Below are 14,814 nucleotides of genomic sequence, written 5' to 3' on the forward strand. Positions count from 1 at the left end.
AGACAAACAGACCAATGAATTATATATATTAGATATATACAAAATGTGTGACTCGTGTTCATTTTTCATTTACTGTAAACATTTTTAGATATTTTCTAAACCTACTTTAAAATAACTACCTTCACCAATTTAATGTCAAATCTAGCAGTACACCATGGGCAGAGCACAGCTTCATCGGGCCCTGTAACATGCCCCCCCCACCCCGGCATCTTATATTAGAAACCGCAGGAACGGAGTGTTCAGTTAACCGCAGTGACGATAGGAAGAAGGCAGTGGCGTAACTATAAATTTTGCTCCCCCCTGCCAAAAATGTTTCAGTCACCACCGCCTACCCCACACGGCATTTTGGTAAAATAATTACAGGGCCTTTTATACACAATTTGGCTCCCAGTGCAAAAGTTAAAAATGTGCTCCCACCCCCCTAGACAGTTTACAGTATTTTTCCTCCTTGTAGTAATGCCTCTTACACATTATGCCACACACTGTAATGCCCCTTACACATTATTCCACACACCATAATGCCCATTACACATTATGCCACACACTGTAATGCCTATTATCAAGGTGACACTGACATATTTGCCCCCTGACACCATTTTATGCCCCATAGTAAGGCTTCTAATTACTTTTAAATTACCTGCTCATTAGGGGTCTCATGCTCATTGTCAGGGGTTTTACGCTCATTACCAGGGGTTTCGTGCTAGATGCACGGGGTATCCGGGTTTCATGCTTGTTGCCAGGGGTTTCATGCTTGTTGTCAGGTGCTCCAAACCCGTTGCCAGGGGCTCCATGCTCCTTGCCAGGGGTTTTACGTTTGTTGACAGTGGTTATATATATATATATATATATATATGGGAGTGTATGTAAATGGGGGCGCCGGTGCTACTTTGAATTCACAGAGCATCCCTGCTAGTCACAGAGCACCGCTCCTAGTCACAGGGCATTCCTTCTAGACATAGGGTATCCCTTCTAATTCACAGCACATCCCTGCTAGTCACAGGGCAAAAAGTCACAGCACATCCCTCCCAGTCGTATAAAGCATCCTATACCGCCAGCATCCCTCACACTGCATTTATATGTACAGTACAAAATGTATCACAGAGCACCAATCATCATCATCATAATGAGCATCCTGCAAAGATCATCTCTGCCGTACACAGAGCAAAAAAGCAGAGCATTGTTCCAGTAAACAGAGACAGAGCATTGCAGCCTGCACACAGCAGCATCTGGTACACATCCAGCATCCTGAGCAGCCTGGGTGTGGGGGCTGTCAGGTTGTGGCCACTGCAGACCCATCGGCTCCTCCCACCGGTGTCTGACAGCCCCGAGGAAGAGAGAGAGAGAGCCAGCGTGAGTACCTGTCAGACAGCAGGAAGTGGCTGTACTCCTCCGTCTCCTTGGCACAGTACAGCGCATACGGGAGCCCCTGGGTGCAGGGCCGGTGCAAGGTTTCTTGGCACCCTAGGCATTTCTTCAACTTGCACCCTCCCCCCCTCGGCTAGCTACACAAGCCCTTATGCAGTGCCCCTTATACAGTGCCCGCAGCAGTGGCGTAACTAGGGCAGGGCGAGCGGGGTGCGTGCCCTGGGTGCTGTGGGACCGGAGGCAAGGTGGGGTGCCGCCGGCCACGGTAGCGGCCCGCCCGCCCTAGTTAGCCAGTGTAGCGCCGACCGCAATGAGTGCGGTCGGCGCTACACATTTACACAGGACCGGCGCTAGGCTTCCAGCGGCGGTCCTGTGCTGCACAGCTGAGCCTGTTCCCTCCCCCTGAGCGATTTCCCAATAGCACTAGGAGGCCGGCTCAGGCTGTGCATAACACACGCATCGCCGCCAGCGCTGGCGGCAATGCGTGTGTTAAACAGCAGCCAATGAGAGTCAGATAGACTCTCATTGACAGCTGCAGCATCCACTGCAAGAGCCGGGTTTCCGTCCGGCTCCTGCAGTGGGTAATGGGACAGACGTCATGACATCATGACGTCTGTCCCATAATGCTGAGCGCGCCAGCCCGGGAGGACTGGCGGGCGGCGGGAGCGGTGTCGCTGCCCGGTGCAGCAGCAGCGTGGATTCAGGTAAGTATATTTTTATATATATATTTTTTAAACCTGTCTGCACTACTGGGGGCACAGCGGGGGAGGGGGGTGGCTACTACTGGGGGGACCTTATTGGTGGGGAGTTTGACTGGGGCGGTACACCTGTCAAACCGTAACGCAGGTGTCCTAAGGCGAGCTCAGGGAGGACAGAAACCTCCCGTTGAGCAGAAGGGCAAAACCGTAGAAGGGCAAAACCTGTCAAACCGTAACGCAGGTGTCCTAAGGCGAGCTCAGGGAGGACAGAAACCTCCCGTTGAGCAGAAGGGCAAAAGCTGGGGGTGGGGGTGGGGGCACAACGGGTGAGGGGTGGCTACTACTGGGGGCACTATTATTGGGAGGACCTCTACTGGGGGGGGCTACTACTGGAGGCACTTAATCAGGAGGGGGAACCTCTACTGGGGACTACTACTTGGGGGGGGGACTACCACTGGGGGCATTATAAAAGGGGCCTACTACTAGAGGCACTGCACTGGGGGGACCACTACTGGGGGCAATAATAGGAAGGGTCACTACAGCGGGCACTGGATAGGGGGGATCACTTACGGGTGCCTGCATAAGGGGACCACTACTGGGAAAACAGCATGGGGGGGGGGACTACTGCTGGGGGCACTATATAAAGGGCACTGCATGGGGGGGACTACTACTGGGGCACTATATAAAGGGCACTGCATAAAGGGATACCGCTACTGGGCGCACTGCATTGTGGGGACTGCTACTGGGGACACTGCATAAGGGGGAACACTACATGGGGCACCGCATTTGGGGGGGCCATTACTGGGGGTACTGAGTAAGGGGACCTAATTGGGGGCTGTATAAAGGGGACCACTACTGAGGATACTGTATAGGGGCACTACTATGGGCCTGCATAAGAGGGACCACAACTGCATACTGGGGGTACTGTATAAGGGGTACTACTGGGGTTAAGGTGCATATGGATAGGAATGTTCAGTGTGAAAATAAAGGGGTGCGTCATGTTGACATGCCCCATTTTTAAGTGACCACGCCCATTTTTTTGCCGCGCGCGCACATCGGGGGGGGGGGGGCGGGGGGGCTCCCTTTTCAAATTTGCCCTGGGCTTCAAATACCCTAGTTACGCCACTGTATAAGGGGTAGTGCCCCTTATACAGTGCCCCCAGTAGTAGTCCTTCCAGCAGTGCCCCCAGTAGTAGTCCCCCCCAGCAGTGCCCCCAGTAATAGTCCCCCCCCAGCAGTAGTCCCCCCCAGCAGTGCCCCCAGCAGTAGTCCCCAGCAGTGCCCCCAGTAGTAGTCCCCCCAGCAGTAAACTTCCCCCTATGTAGTGCACCCATCCAGTAGTAGTCCCCCCAGGAGTACCCCTAGTAGCAGTCCCCCCCAGCAGTGCCCCCAGTAGTAGTCCCCCCAGTAGTAATCCTCTATGCTGTCCCCGTAGTAGTAGTAAACAACCCCCCCGCCAGACACACAAAAAAAACCTCCACTTACCTTGATCCCCATTCCCCACTCCGGCATCTGCTCCTCCGTCTGCCGTCCTCCCGGGCTGGCCCGCTCTGCATGATGGGAGAGACGTCATGACGTCTCTCCCATCACACACTGCAGGAGCCGGAAGTGTGCTCCAGCCCGGCTCCAGCAGTGGGGGCGCAAGGCAAGCAGCCGATGAGAGTCTGACTGACTCTCATCGGCTGCTAAAACAAACACACAGCTGCTGTCGCCGGCGGCTGTGTGTTTGTTATACTTATGTGTGGTCCACACTATCGCCCTGCTTGGATGACTAACATGCTAGATGTCCAGTAGGATCTCTAGCATATGTCTCCTCCTAGGCGGCAGCCATTTTTGTAGGGCCGTTTTCAGCAGATTTCATACGGACGGCCAGTCCGCATGGAATCTGCAGCCCCCTCCCCCCCGCCACCATGCCCCAGAAGCCTCCGCGCCCCCACGCCACCGCGGGGTCTGCGTGGGTGGTAGTTACGCCACTGGATGAAGGACCTTTTCCGTTCCGTGCAAGTCTAATCCGTGATATCAAAGACTGGAACAGAGGTGAGTATCCTTGAGAGCCCTTCTTCCAGTCCCTTTACACTGCATTTACAATTACATTTATCACCCCTCATCTGTCTCTCTGAGTTGAGTGCTCCACCTCAAAAACAGGCAATCATTGGGGTAGATGTATGATAGCGGCACTTAACGGGGAGATGCGATATCAGCGCACATAACGTGCGCTGATACCGTTTCTGGGCTTCATACATCTTCCCCATTGTAATTTGCAAGGATGTTCATCCAAATAGTAACGTTTTGGATCATTACTGATCCTTTCTAACAAAAAAAGAAAAGAGAAGAAATGATCAGGGGTGGTCCAAAACATTGCTATTTGTGTGAATAAACATCCATATTTATTGCAATTTACTTTGAGAGACATTGTTTTCTTTAACTGCAAATATGGGATGTAGTTATTATACCTACCATTGGGATGCCATCTACCGAAATCCCAAAGCGCGGACAGAAGACCAGCGTCAACATCAGTGGAGATGCAAATGCCGTTATCTTAACAGCCGGCATCCGATCGTAAGTATAGTGGGCACTGTTAGCCGCAGGGGGGTTAGGCTGCGGGAGGGGAGAGGTTAGGGTTTGGCTGAGGACAGGGGGATTAGGGTTAGGCACCACCGGGGAGGGGGGGTTAGGCACTATGGGGGAGGTTAGCTTTGGGCACTAAGGGAGGAGGGCTAAGTTTCGCCACTAACCGGGAGGGTTAGGGTGCGGGGTAGGGAGGGTTAGGATGCAGAAAAGGAGGGTTAGGGATAGAGGGCCTGATTCAGAGCCGGACACTATTTGCGAACGGTCGTTCAGAAAAAGGGTCCGGCTATTTAAATTGAGCGCTCGCTCTTTGCGGTCTGTTGACGCCTCTATGTCTGAGCGAGTGAACGAAATATGCGCTCGCTATTTTGTAAAGACGCCCCCTGGCCGCTCGCATCCTACATCATCTCCGCTATTTATTTGATTAATCGAGTACATCGAAAGGCATCTGAACTGCTCGCAGTGCTTGTGGTTGGATTTTCCTACCGCAATCATGCGAACAGTTCAGGCTAAGAAACAACCAAGTGACGTGGTCGATGACGCTGCTTTGTTAATTATGCACACCATTAAAACGCCCGTTTTGACCTTTTGGCACGCCTGCGTTCGGATCTCCACTCCCCAATTTCAAGCACCGTCCCGTTACCACCCACAAACGCCTCATTCTGTCACTCAAATTAGGAGGCATTCGCTATTTTGCGAGCACACAATTTCCAACCGCAATGACTGGTTCGCGCATGGGTATTACAACCCATACGCATGCGCAGTTGTGCGAACATCGCTCGGAGCGAACGAGCGGCCGCTTAGGAGCGGCTCTGAATCAGGCCCAGAGTGTCAAGGGGAGAGGGTTAGGATACTTACCTAACCACGGTTGGGATACCAAGCATCGGGATGCCGCTGTCGGTCTTTGGAGAGCCAGCATCCCAACTGCTGATATCTCATACCCAACCCCTATACATAGTATAAAATAAAGTCCCTGGTAGGCGTCTGTCTGTTTGTTCGGGCTAATCTCGAGTACCACGGGACGGATTTTGATGCAGTTTTCACTATTCTATAGAGCATTAATGTATGACAAAAGGGTGCCGAGCAATGAAGCAATTCCATGAAAAAACGGATGTCCCAGCACTTTCATGGCTTACGCTGCCTAAACTGTTAAATATATATCACAAAGTTAGACTTTATTTTATACCATTGATAAGTATTCCCGTTTCTCCAGAAAAAATTCTGCAAGCCCTGTTTACAAAATTTCAGTTTTTCCCTTTTTTACTGTTTCTATTTTTATGTGAAAAACGATTCTTTCTTCTTCAGGGTCCATTGGGCTCCACAGGGAGACAATGGGGTGTAGGTGGTGAATAGTAGGACCGGACACCAACAGAAAAGCTATTCAATCCCAGGATGCTCAGGTCATTCCTCCCTATACCCCGCCCACAGCCTGAAGCAATTCAGTTTGTTTTGGTGTCCGGCAGAAGTTGGTCACCGTTAGAACAGTTGGGCTGCTTTAAGCAGCCCGAGCTTTACATTTATGATTTATTTTATTTGAATTTTACTAAAGACAGAGCAAGCAGCACTAGATAGTCCTCTGGATGTCTGTGCTGCTGCTCCCTCCACGGCACCGCAACTCCAGCCCCAGGCTTGGTACTTACGGCGGGGCTCCGGGGGACCTTGCTGGCCTGCTCCACGGGGGTCCCCAGATTGCAGCTGGGACTCAGGGGAAAGGTAAGGTGGGTTCTCGCTCGCGGGAATCCGAGGTTATATCATACCTCCCAAAATTTGCTGGGAGTCGGGACGTCCGAAAAAGGGGGCGTGGCCTACTCGTAAAGGGGGCGTGCTCAGATGATAGTTTACATCACTAATGAGGCGTGCCCAGCATCTCCGAGATGCTGGGCACGCATCTCCAAGATGCTGGGCAGCCCCCGGGCTGCCCCCGTACTCTCAATAGATGCTATGCGCATCTCATACACGCTGCTCTCACCTCTGCATACACGCTGCTCTGCATAGCAGAGCAGCGTGTATGATTCCCCAACTTCCCCCCCACCGCGGGACACTGCGGCCCGCGGGTGGGACAGCCCGCGGGCGGGAATGCGGGACAGTTGAGATGTATGGTTATATGCAGTCTTACCTCCGGTCTCAGGAGACAGACCAGATGTGCTGATGTAGACCCTGTGATGTGACTCCGCTCCATCCGGGTCTCCACTAGCCCACCAGGGTACATAATATGCTGGCGCAGGGCATAACTAAAGGCCAGAGATCCGGTGGTTCATGTCAGCATAGGAGAGGTCAGCCCTCTCCCTGCAGCCCCTCCCCCCAGCTCAGGGCACCATTTCACTCCGGTATTACTGTCCCTGAGCTGCTCTTCCTCTCCCCGTCCCCTCAGAGAGGCACAAGACGGCCATTTACTGCAGCCACAGGTCTCAGGGAACGCTGGGCCCGGTCTCCCTGTATACCTCTCCTAGGAGCCAGGTTATACAGCACTATTTCCTACCAGCCGCTGTGGTCTGTGTAGTTGAATATAGTGCCCATTGCAGTTATATTTTAATATATATACTTGCATTTTATGTGACTTGTGCTCTGCTACCTGTTTTTCCTCTCATACTGTCAGCTTATACCTTTCCCTTTTTTCACAATAACCCTGTAATACTGGTGTATAAAGGGGGTTCATTGTACTTCACATCTACCTGTATTTGTGAAGGCTGTCACATACTGTGTTGCCTACTACTCAGTGCCATATTATGTGCCCTTGCAGCTACTGTATGTCTAGCAGAGGCAAGGCTGCTGCTCCTACAGTACATTGATCTCCTGCACATCCTGCTCAACGAGGCTAACCCCGGAGGAGGAGCTTCAGTCCAAAGTGAATGTACCTGCACTAGTAAGGGCTGTAAAATCAATTCTTCAAATAGAAGATGCTGAGCCAGCTCCTAAAGCAAAAAAGCCTTTTTAAGCGACAGAAAGTGATGTTAGCAGAATTTCCTCACTCTGATCAGCTCTCTGAGCTCATAAGCGAGGCATGGCATACGCCAAATAAAATGTTTCCAGTGCCAAAACGCCTGGTCTCTTTTTACCCTATTTCAGCATTCTAAATGGGAACTCCCCCCAGCGGTGGATTCCCACGTGACACGGCTGGTGAAAAGCTCTACCTTACCTATCCCTACGGCTTCCTTAAGGACATGATGGATAGAAGGATTGAAGCTTGCCTGAAGTCTGTTTATTCTCTTACAGGAGCTATTACTCGGCCAGCAATGGCCACTGCCTGGGTAGCAAAGGCCATTGAGAGCTGGGCAGATGCTCTGGAGGACACATTTCCCTCTGATGCTTCTCGGGAACAGCTGTCCTACATCTCGCACATCAGGGATGCAGCCTCCTATTTGGGAGAAGCAGCTCTGGATACTGGCCTCTTAGCTTCCAAGGCATCTGCTACTTCGGCAGTAGCCCATAGTATTATTTGGCTTCGTTCATGGAAGGCCAACACAGATTCTAAGAAAGCCTTGGAATCACTGCCCTACACTGGAGAGATCCTGTTCGGCCCAGAGTTAGACAAAATTGTTACTACCTTGGCAGCTTCTAAGATGGCTTTCCTGCCATCTGCATCAAGGCCTAGGATGTCATCTTTTTGAGCCTTTCGTCCCCAAGGAAAAGCGAAAGGTCAGTCCTTTCCTCGGCAGTCGGCATCCACAAAGGCCTCCAAGCCCAGGAACAAGCAGGCCTGGGTTACTAGTTGTCCAGCTGCTAGATATGGGGACAAACCTTCAGCCTGACGGGACGGGCCTCCTCCTGGGATATCTCACGGTGGGAGAGCGACTTCTTCAGTTAGACAATTTCTGGCGTCAGACTACAACAGACGCCTGGGTACAAGAAGTGGTCTCTCAGAGGTACGCCCTCTCATTAGACAGCCCCCAGAAGTTATTTTATGCAGGCCCTCCATCCGACCCGAGCAAAGCCCTGCTCCTCCAGACAACCATTCAGTCCCTGCTGCACTCAGGGGTAAAGCGTGGGACTTTTTTTCCATGCTGTTCTTAGTTCAGAAGCCCAATGGGTCTCATTGGCCTATCCTCAACCTCAAGTCTCTGAACAAGTTTATCAGGGTATCCAGGTTCATATGGAAACCCTCCACTCTATTGTCCTAGCTAAGGAGCCTGAGGACTTTATGGTGTCTCTGAACATTCAGAACGCTTACCTACATGTACCTATAGCGTCCTCTCATCAGAGATATCTCCGGTTTGTCCTACAGCAACATTTCCAATTTCAGGATCTGCCTTTAGGGCTTTCTACAGCTCCATGGGTCTTTACTAGGATCATGGCGGTTATGGCGACCAAAGTTCATTGTCAGGAGATGAGAATACTTTCATTCCTGGACAACCTATTGCTGTTAGCACATTCTCCAGAGGTCCTTTACTACCATCTTCAGATAACCATTTCCTTTCTACAGGAACACGTCTGGTTGATCAACTGGAAAAAGTCTTCCCTGACCCCTTCTCAAAGGATGGTTCATCTAGGGGTCCTTCTGGATTCTCAAGTTCAGAGAATCTTCCTGACAGCAGACAAAATCTCTGCAGTGCAGCAATGAGTGCGTAGGTTACCACACAGTCACCCAGTGTCAATTCACTCAGCAATGCAGACCTTGAGGTCCATGGTATCCACCTTCGACATGGTGGAATTCGCTCAGTTCCACTCCAGGCCTCTTCAACACCTAATCCGCTCTAGGTGGAATGGGCTCCCCCATCTGATCAGAGCCCAGACGATAGTCCTTTCTCCGGAAGTTCATCTACAGTCAGGTCCATAAATATTGGGACATTGTCAGAATTTTCATATTTTGGCCTCTATTCACCACCACAAATGGCTTTGAAATGAAACAAACAAGATGTGCTTTAACTGCAGACTTTCAGATTTAATTTGAGGGTACTTACATCGAAATCAGGTGAACGGTGTAGGAATTACAATGGTTTCTATATGTGCCTCCCACTTTTTAAGGGGCCAAAAGTAATGGGACTATCAACTCAAAAGCTATTTCATGGACAGGTGTGGGCTATTCCCTCGTTATTTCATTATCAATTAAGCAGGTAAAAGGTCTGGAGTTGATTCTAGGTGTGACATTTGCATTTGGAATCAGTTGCTGTCGACTCTCAATATGATATCCAAAGAGCTGTCACTATCAGTGAAGTAAGCCATCATTAGGCTGAGAAATCAAAACAAACCCATCAGAGAGAAAGGAAAAACATTAGGTGTGGCCAAATCAACTGGTTGGAACATTCTTAAAAAGAAAGAACGCACCGGAGAGCTCAGCAACACCAAAAGACCCGGAAGACCACGGAAAACAACTGTGGTGGATGACCGAAGAATTATTTCCCTGGTGAAGAAAAACCCCTTCACAACAGTTGGCCAAATCAAGAACACTCTCCAGGAGGTAGGTGTATATGTGTCAAAGTCAACAATCAAGCGAAGACTTCACAAGCGAGAATATAGAGGGTTCACCACAAGATGTAAACCATTGGTGAGCCTCAAAAATAGGAAGACCAGATTAGAGTTTGCCAAACAACATCTAAAAAAGCCATTACAGTTCTGGAACAACATCCTATGGACAGATGAGACATAGATCAACTTTTACCAGAGTGATGGGAAGAAAAGAGTATGGAGAAGGAAAGGAACTGCTCATGATCCAAAACATACCACCTCATCAGTGAAGCATGGTGGTGGTAGTGTCATTGCGTGGGCATGTATGGCTGCCAATGGAACCCTTGTATTTATTGATGATGTGACTGCTGACAAAAGCAGAATGAATTCTGAAGTGTTTCGGGCAATATTATATGCTCATATTCAGTCAAATGATTCAGAACTCATTGGACGTCGCTTCACAGTGCAGATGGGCAATGACCCGAAGCATACTGCAAAAGCAACCAAAGAGTTTTTAAGGCTAAAAAGTGGAATGTTATGCAATGGCCAAGTCAATCCCCTGACCTGAATCCGATTGAGCATGCATTTCACTTGATGAAGACAAAACTTAAGGGAAAATACCCCAAGAACAAGCAGGAACTGAAGACATTTGCAGTAGAGGCCTGGCAGAGCATCACCAGGGAAGAAACCCAACGTCTGGTGATGTCTATGCATTCCAGACTTCAGGCTGTAATTGCCTGTAGAGGATTTGCAACAAAGTATTAAAAAGTGAAAGTTAGATTTAGGATTGTGTAGTTTGTCCCATTACTTTTGGCCCCTTAAAAAGTGGGAGGCACATATAGAAACCGTTGTAATTCCTACACCGTTCACATGATTTGGATGTAATTACCCTCAAATTAAATCTGAAAGTCTGCAGTTTAAGCACATCTTGTTTGTTTCATTTCAAAGCCATTGTGGTGGTGAATAGAGGCCAAAATATGAAAATTCTGACAACGTCCCAATATTTATGGACCTGACTGTATACTCTCCTGGTGGTTACAGACGTCCCACCTAAACAAGGGTCACCCCTTCAGGATCTCAGATTGGGTGCTCCTCACCCTGGATGCAAGCTTCTGAGGGTGGGGTGCAGTGACAGGCCAGCACTCTTTCCAGGGACGCTGGACTCCCGCCGAGGGGATCTTACCAAATCAACGTCCTAGAACTCCGAGCCATCTACAGAGCTCTCACTCTGGCTCAGGACATTCTGCAGGTCAGACCAGTACAAGTACAGTCCGACAACGCCACGGCGGTGGCCTCTCTCAATCACCAAAGAAGCACTCAAAGTCGGTGTCACGCACTCTCACATGGGCCGAGCGGCATCTCCCGGCTATCTCCGCAGTGTTCAGCCCGGGGGTTCTCAATTGGGAGCGGATTTCCACAGCCATCACGATGTGCATACTGAGCAGTGGTCTCTACACCGAGACACTTTTCAGCTACTGGTGGACAAATGGGTCTACTGGACGTGGACCTCATGGTCTCAAGACACAACCACAAGCTTCCAGTGTATGGGTCTTGGACAAGGGACCCCGAAGCAGCCTTCGCATACACCTTGTCAGTGAAGTGGACCTTCCATTTGGCATACCTCTTACCGCCAGTGTCCCTTCCTCTGATCCATCGATAATTCAAGCAAGAAGGAGGCATGGTTCTGTTGGTAGCTCCAGCTTGGCCAGACGCCATTTGTACTCCGATCTTCAAAGTCTCTCCATAGACGCTCCTGTCCCACTTCCTCAATGGCTGGACCTGTTGTCTCAGGGTCCCTGTCTATATCTGGACCTGGCCCGTCTGTCTTTGACAGCGTGGCTCTTGAGACATCCCTCCTAAGGTCCAAAGGGTTTTCTCATTGTGGTCCAGACCAAGCTCAAAGTGCGTAAGCCGGCCTCTGCCCGCATACAGTATATCACCGGGTGTGGCATACATACTTCTTATGGTGTGCTACCAGAAGTTATGACCTCAGGTTTTTCAGATTTCTTGGATCCTTGCCTTTCTTCAGGCTGGATTGGATCTCGGACTCCGCCTGGCCTCTCTGAAAGTACACGTCTCTGCTCTATCCATCTAGTTCCAGAGCAGAATTGCTCCAATGACGGATGTTCATACCTTCCTTCAAGGTGTCCTCCGTATGCAACCTCCCTTTGTCCCTCCTGTGGCTCCGTGGGATTTGTCAGTGGTTCTCAAGGCACTACAGGGACCTCCACTTGAACCCCTGGACTCAGTAGACATCAATTGGCTCACTGCAAAGACTTTTTCTTCTGGTTATTGCGTCTGCCCGTAGAGTGTCAGACTTGGAGGTGCTATCCTGTTGCTCTATATATTTCTGATCTTTCATCAGGACAGGGCTGTTCTTTGAACTTGCCCAGGCTTCCTTCCCAAGTTAGTCTCTCGTTTCCATATTAAAGAGGAAATTGTGGTTCCAGCCTTTCAATCTCCAGACCTCTCGGCTGGTGAGGCCTCCTTGGATGGGCCCGTGCTCTGAGGATCTACGTGGACCATACTAGTTGCATCAGGAAAACGGATTCCCTCTTTGTCCTATATGGATTCCACAAGAAAAGCTTGCCAGCTAACAGATGCTGGCCAGATGGCTTCACATGACTATCTCACAGGCTTATACACAGGCTAGCCTTCCTGTGTCGGCTACCGTATCTGCCCACTCTACTCACTCTGTGGGTCCCTCGTGGGCAGCCCGCCGTGGCGCCACTGAACAACTATGCAAGGCGGCCACGTGGTCTTCTGTCCACACCTTTCTTAAGTTCTAAGCCTTTGTTACCTTTGCCTCTCAGGATGCTTCATTTAGATGCCAGATTCTCAGCTCAGGAGCATCACCGTCCTTGAACTGCTTTGGGACATCCTCATTGTGGAACCCTATGGACCCTGAAGAAGAAAAGGAGAGTTATGGTAGACTTACCTTGGTAAAAAGCTTTGCTATTGGTGTCCGGTCCTCCTATCCACCACCTACACACCAGTGTCTCCTTGTGGACCCTATTGACTTCAAAGAAAGAGAGTTAACCAAGGTAGGTCTACCATAACTCTCCTTTTAAGTTTAAATGAGTCCAATTCCCGGTAAGAGTCTCCTTTAGCATGACAATAAATAAAGCACAGGAACAGACACTTAGGGGTATATTTATCAAAGTTCAATTTTGTTTTTTGTGTGATTTGCCACTCAGCTTGCATTCGATTTTGAAGATTTACTAAAGACAAAGGCCCTGATTCAGAGGCGCTCGCTATTTGCGAGCGCTCGCTCTGAATCAGGGCGGGACATTTTTTTTTTATTCGCCGGCCTCCAGGCCACTCGCTAAGCTGCGGGCGGCCTGGCGATGGTCGCGATTATCGCGACCATCGGGCTTGCGACGAGACCCTTGTGGTAGGGTCTCGTCCACCGCAAGCCCCAGTGAACTTCCTGCTCTAATAGAGCAGGAAGTTCACTATTGATATCACTGGTGATGTCAGTAGGGCCGCCCACAAACGGCAGGCATTCCTTCAGCCATCGCCTACAAAATGGGGCGAGCTGTCAATCACAATCGACAACCGCCCCATCTTGTAGTGAGTCCCGCAGCGAGTGAAAATTCACTCGCTACGGCGCTCTCGCATGCGCACTGCCTGGCCATCGAACCGCTTGCGAGCACTATGCGCTCGCGAGCGGGTCTGAATCAGGCCCAAAATCAAATCGAACTTAAAACCGATTCACACTCAAAATCGCACATCGGCAAAACATCTGTACTTTTACATAGACCAACATACAAATCCCTGATTTAATAGTCGATTTAAAAAGGAACACCAAATCGAACTCAAAATCGAGCTTCCAATCCCCAAAATAATAGACCTGCTTCATGCTGGCGATTTTAGCATGAGCAGGTATGAATTACACAGATGCATGCACAGATCAGTGAGATCCGTGCATGATTCTGTGTGTAAAAAGGTTGTTAAGTGTTAAAAAAAATTACGTGGGGTCCCCTCAAAAAAACACAACCAGCACCAAGCTTTTCTGAGCCAGTCTTGGTTGTGAAAATATGGGGGACAAAAGACAGAGTCCCCTATATTTTGCATAACCAGCACTGGGCCCAGTGAGCCTGTCCTGGAATTCAAAATATGGTGGACAAAAGAAGTAGGGGGTCACCCGTATTTTCCAAAACCAGCACCAGACTCTATCTAGCAGGGGTGTAATGCCATAGCCAGGGTATCCTTTCAAAGGTCTGGAGGTGGCTATCCCCCCAATAAAGGAGTTCCCCCTCTCCAGGGACACCAGGCATGGGCTCATAGCAAGCCACCTCCGCTTGCTGGTACTTAATGAACCACAAGTGCCAGCATGCAAGGCATTAAGGCCTGCTGGTACATCTAGTTCACCTCCAAAAGAAATATTAAAATAAACACAAGACAAGACACACACGGTGAAAGTAGAACTTCATTACACACCCACATACTCACCTACAATCCCTGTACAAGTCTTCTCCATGTAGGCATCCACATCTTCCTTAAACAAATAAGTACCGTCCTCTAAGGATGATACTTCCTTAATGACAGCTCAGCCGCAGCATTTCACTTAGAAATGCATGGGTTGAGTGTTCATTGGCTGAAATAGGCGAGCCTCCGCCTTTCAGCCAATGAACGGTTCTCACCATTGACTTCAATCGTGAAAACCGCTAGGTTACTAAAGGTTACCTAGTGGTTCTCACCATTGATGTACTTATGGCTCCAGACTTTGCGTTTGTTTTATGAAGACGTGGATGCCTACATGGAGAAGAAGACATGTACAGGGATTGTAGGTGAGTGT

This window comes from Taudactylus pleione, unplaced genomic scaffold, assembly GCF_031769625.1.
Source record: "Taudactylus pleione unplaced genomic scaffold, aTauple2 ptg000040l, whole genome shotgun sequence".
In the NCBI taxonomy this organism is placed as follows: Eukaryota; Metazoa; Chordata; class Amphibia; order Anura; family Myobatrachidae; genus Taudactylus; species Taudactylus pleione.